Genomic DNA, 5706 nt, shown 5'->3' with positions numbered 1-5706 from the left:
ACAGAGTGGGGAGCAGAACAGGTGGACTGAGCAAAACACACTCCTGAGGGGAGCAGTGGGGGTCAGGAGAGGTCCACTGCGCCATGTGGGTAGCTCCCTGGCCCGGATGGAACCCATAGTGCAGAGCCTGCAGATAGCTTCATAGTGCTGAGGCTTAAACCCTTGAGACACCAGGGAGGCCCCCATTCTGGCCATTTTGAAAAGCTTTTGTTTCCTCATTCCCAAGGTAGTCGGGGACTGCCTTGGGAGTTGCTTCCTGAGCTGGCTAACTCTTCCCTCCTGTAGTAATTTGTAGTCCTGGATCTGTTAGGGGAAAAGACTGTCCTAAAGCTAATTCCATACAGACTTTGTGGACTCCACCCCCACCCCAGGCCAAAGCCAAAGACACTGGGAACTCCAAATCCCATCACCACCCAAGGGAAGGTGGCTGGGACCTGAGGGTGGGGTTAAGCAGCCAGGTTGGTATAAAGCCAGACAGGTGGGCTTTGGGGGATCCCCATTTTGGCTCCCCACCAGCTAGCAGCGTTCGGCCAGCTCTGAAAGTGCTTTTGGGTTTCCAGGTCGGCGGATCAGAAGGTCGCATTAAAGACTTTATTTCCCTATTTTCTCCCTGAGTTGTACATTTTCCTTAATTCCCTTTCCCTTGTAAATAAACCTTTTATGAACCTTTCGTGTGTGCCTGCAGTGGAGTATTCATAAGTCCCTTGTAAGCACGCGGGTGAGGACCCACAGCCAGGAACCCGCTCAATATCGGGGCTGCCCTATAACAGTTCCATCAGACTGACTTCTGGAAAGGCCCTTGGCCTGGAGGCCCCTGCGCCTGCTCTGTGTCTTCTCCCTCACCGGGGGTGTCCATGGGCCGGCACGGTGCCTGGCATCTTGCTGCCTCATTCTCAGTGTCCTCTCCAGCACCTGACATAGCCGGGGCTCCATAAGCTGGACTGCTCCAGCGTGAATTTCTGTGGCCTGAGTTCCCTAGTAAGGAGTCAGCTTCTAGGTGGTCACGTGTGTCCTGTTTGCTGCCGAAAGTTTATCACTTTAGCACAGCACAAAATAACTAATGCATATTTTAACTTGTTTCTCCCTGAAAGAGCATCTTGAAAGATGCTTTTCTGTTTTCACTAAAATCATCTGCTGCTTCCCAACCAATTTTTCCCCCTCCTAGATCTCATCATCTGTGATTCCCAGCTCTGTGGTTATATATGGAGGCATGAATCAGAATGTAACTTTCATCTCTTTCCGCCATTTTTCCGTGCCGCCATAATGGTGCGCATGAATGTCCTGGCTGATGCCCTCAAGAGCATCAACAATGCCGAAAAGAGAGGCAAATGCCAGGTTCTTATTAGACCGTGCTCCAAAGTTATCGTCCGGTTTCTAACTGTGATGATGAAGCATGGTTACATTGGCGAATTTGAAATCATTGATGATCACAATCATCAATTGGGAAAATTGTTGTGAACCTCACAGGCAGGTTAAACAAGTGTGGAGTGATCAGCCCCAAATTTGATGTGCAACTCAAAGATCTAGAAAAATGGCAGAATAATCTGCTTCCATCTCGTCAGTTTGTTTTCATTGTACTGACAACCTCAGCTGGCATCATGGACCATGAAGAAGCAAGACGAAAACACACAGGAGGGAAAATCCTGGGATTCTTTTTCTAGGGGTGTAAAACACATGTGGAAATAAAATGCCTCAATGGAAAAAAAAAAAAAAAGAATGTAACTTTCATAATAGTAAGACCTGTAGCCTTTTTATAGATATCCTGTGCAAAAATGGAAAGAATAAAGTCATCTGTTGCATCGGGTAACCCCACGCTGATAAACGGGAGTCGGCTAGTAGGCTACGTAATGCAGGATTCTGCTGAAGAGCAAGATCCTGGCCTTTTAATTGATAGAAGAATTATACAGCCACAGTTGTGAGGCAGGAGGACAAAGAGAAAAGGGAGGGGTAAGACTGGATAATGTGCTTTGTCATCTGCAGGATCAGGGCTGTGAGTCTGCCCTCCAGGCACTTCCCATCTGCTTGATGACTCCGTATTGTAATGAGATCAAGCCCTAGATCCCCAGCCAGGCTTTCAATCTTATCAACAAGGCTTTCCACTCATCACCTTCTGGGGTCCCTGTTATACATCAATCCTCAGTCCCCCAGGCGTTCCTGATCATACCTCATGATTATAAGTGGGGAGTATGTTTTATGCATCGTTCATCAGCAACACACCCTCCTTCCTGGTCATACCTGGTGATGCAGACTCTTCCCAGCTTTGTGTTCTTGATTCCTTTGACAGGCACCTTGCAGGGTTGGGCTCCTGTACTTAAATGACTAGACTATTCTGACCTTGCTTAGGATTTAGAACTGTAGGTAACAAAATGGTGGCGATTGGCAGACCCACAGTCATTGAATGGGAGGAGAACTTTTACTTGGAATCCAGATCTTTCCCGCCCTTTTTAAGGAGGACTTATTTAAAGACCATGTTGGGTGACCTCACCATCGTCAATTTCACATCTTCAGATGAAGATGAGTAGGAAGTCGAAAACAACAGTATTAGGGATCGCACCAAGTTCACTCCTTTTTTTTTTCTTTTTTACATCATTGTTCATTTTTAAACAATATTTGCTTCCTCCCAGCCCCTTGGTGTAGTCCCTGTAGAGTTTCCTTCCCCAAGGCACCCGTGCATCATCACCTCAGTGCCCTGTGCTCCTCGCTCCCTCCCTCTGATCCCTCTCCCTCCTCCTCCCCTGCAGGATGTCTCAGGTTTATAATTGTCTGTTTTCGCTTTGTTGTGTTTTGTACTGTTACTGTTTTTTTACACTGATGTCTTATTGGGTTCCCCTATATTCCTGCTATAAGTGAAACCATCCAATATTTTTCTTTTTCCTTCTGGCTTATTTCACTGAGCATAATTCCTTCTAGCTCCATCCACGTTGCTGTGAATGGCATGAGTTTATCTCTTTAGATTACTGAATAATATTCCATTGTGCATATATATGCCACCTCTTCTTGATCCAGGCATCTATCTTTGGGCATGTGGGTTGTTTCCAGGTTTTTCTTACTGTAAATAGTGCTGCAATAAACATAGGGGTACAGGTGTTCTTTTGAATCAGTGTTTTTGTGTCCTTTGGGTAGATCCCTAGTAGTGGAATTGCCAGGTCATATGGTAGCTCCATTTTTAGTAGACTGAGGAACCTCCAGACAGCTTTCCATAGTGGTTGGACCAGATTGCACTCCCACCAGCAATGTAGGAGAGTTCCTTTTTCACTGCATCCTCGCCAACATTTGTTGTTGCTAGGTTTTTGTTTTTTGGGTTTTTTTTTTGGATATGTGCTATTCTTACTGGTGTAAGGTGGTATCTCAATGTGGTTTTGATTTGCATTTCCCTGATGATAAGGAATGTGGAACTTTTTTTATATGCCTGTTGGCCATTTGCATTTCCTTTTTGGAGAAAATTCTTTTAAGTTTTTCTGTCCATTTCTTGACTGGATTGTTTACTTTGTTTCTGTTGAGCCCTGTGAGTTCTTTGTATATCTTTGTGATCAGTCCCTTATCTGTTGTATGGAGTGCAAATTTTTTTTTCCCAATCAGTGGGGTGTCTCTTTGTTTTGGTTAATGTCTCTGGCTGTACAGAAGCTTTTCAGTTTGATGTAGTCCCAGGTGTTTATCTTTTCCTTGACTTTCTTTGCTTTGCGTGATGAGTCTTCAAAGCTTTTACTGATATGTATGTCTTGTAGTGTTTTACCTATATTTTCTTCTATATATTTTATGGTTTCAGGTCTCATGTCCAGTTCTTTTATCCATTTTGAGGTGATTTTTGTACATGGTGAGAGATAGTGCTTAGTTTCATTTTTTTGCATGTGGTGGTCCAGTTTTCCAGCACCATTTATTGAACAAACTGTTCATGTCCCATTGCATATTCTTTGCTCCTTTGTCAAAGACCAGTTGTCCATATAGCTGTGGTGTTATTTCTGGGCTCTCTATTCGGTTCCATTGGTCTATATGTCTGTTTTTGTTCCAATACCAAACTGTTTTAATTACTATGACTTTGTAATATAACTTGAAGTTTGGAAATGTGATGCTTCCCTTCTCCTTTGTTTTCATCAGTAGGGCTTTGGCTATTTGCAGTTTTTTATGGTTCCATATGAATTTCATTAGTATTCTATTTCTTTGAAGAATGTCATGGAGTTTTTTCTTGGGATAGTGTTGAATCTGTAAATTGCTTTTGGTAGGATGGCCATTAGAATAATGTTAATTCTTTCAATCCATGAGCAGGGAATGTCTTTCCATTTCTTTGCGTCTTCTATTTCTTTTAACAGTGTTTTATCATTTTCTTTCTATAGGTCCTTCACCTCTTTTGTTAGGCTTATTCCTGAGTATTTGATTTTTTGTTTCAATTATAAAAGGGATGGTTTTCTTGATTTGTTCTTCAGATTGATTGTTTGTGAAGGCTACTGATTTTTGCATATTGACTTCGTATCCTGCTACTTCACTAAACTGGTTGATTATTTTGAGTAGTTTTTCTGTGAATTTTTTAGGGTTCTCTATGTATATTATCATATCTTCTGCAAACAGTGATAGTTTTACTTCATCTTTCCCTATTTGGATTCCTTGTATGTCTTTCTCCTGTCTTATTGCTCTGGCTAGGACCTCCAATATTATATTGAAGAGCGGTGGTGAGAGAGGACATCCTTGTCTTGTTCCTGATCCTAAAGGAAAGGCCTTCATCTTTTCTCCATTGGTAGTAGGTTTGTCATATATGGCTTTTATCGTGTTAAAGCATGTTTCTTTTATCCCGAAATTTCAAGGGCCTTCATCATAAATAGATGTTGTACCTTGTAGAATGCTTTCTCAGCGTCTATTGATATTGTTATGTGGCAAGGATGTCCTGAGCAAACTCCACACAGGTTTTGGGGATTCCACCCCACTCCAGACCAAAGCCATCAAGACACTGGGAACGACAAATCCCATCATCAACAAAGGAAGGGCTGCTGGGACCTGAGGGTGGAGTTAAGCAACCAGGTTTGGTATAAAACCAGACATGTTGGCCTTGCATCCCTCTCTTGGCCTCTCGGCTCTTGGCTTTTCACCAGCTTGTGGCGTCCCATTGGTATTCCAGGTCAGTGGAACTGGTAAGATACATTCACAAATTTATCACCCTCTATTTCTCCCTGAGTTATTCATTTCTTCATTTTCCCCTTCTTTTGTAAACAAACCCTTTATTAACCTGTTGGGTTTGCCCGCAGTTGAGTATTAATAAGTCCCTTTTAAGCACGTAGGTTAGGACCTACAGTCAGGCAACCCACTTCATATTGCAGTTGCCCTGTAACAATATGATCATAATGGTTTTTTTTTTTTTAGAGGCATGTTTTTATTTATTTGTTTGTTTGTTTTTGTTTATACATGCACTGGGTACAGTCAGATGCGTGGGAGGGTGAGAGAATTCACCAGATCCAGAGCGGGGATCAGAGTGCAACAGGGTGGTCCCCAGGAAAGGGGGAGGTTCCCTGCCCCACCCAAGGGAGGGTGGAGCTGAGCAGGAAGAGGAGAAGCTGCAGAAGAGACTGAGGAAGGAAGCAGGATGGAGCCAGGAGACCTGGAGGAGACGCATGGAGCCTAGAGACACGTAAAGAAACTGCGCTTGTCTTTTGGTCGTGGACTGGGTGACACAGATGTGGATGAGACCCGTGGAGAGGTGACCATGGCAGCTTTTATCTT

The 5706-nt window shown here is 43.5% G+C and overlaps 1 pseudogene across 1 annotated transcript; it reads left to right on the top strand.

The window, feature by feature from the left end:
- The first annotated feature begins 1239 nt into the window (after positions 1-1239).
- On the top strand, positions 1240-1844 carry LOC311176437 (small ribosomal subunit protein uS8-like; annotated as a pseudogene). The gene has a single exon. The product of its transcript is annotated as a small ribosomal subunit protein uS8-like (transcript).
- Positions 1845-5706: the final 3862 nt, after the last annotated feature.

The sequence above is a fragment of the Talpa europaea genome, assembly GCF_964194135.1.
Source record: "Talpa europaea genome assembly, chromosome: 9".
In the NCBI taxonomy this organism is placed as follows: domain Eukaryota; kingdom Metazoa; phylum Chordata; class Mammalia; order Eulipotyphla; family Talpidae; genus Talpa; species Talpa europaea.
The sequence above is the reverse complement of the archived record's forward strand: the minus strand, read 5'-3'. Positions and strand labels throughout refer to the sequence as shown.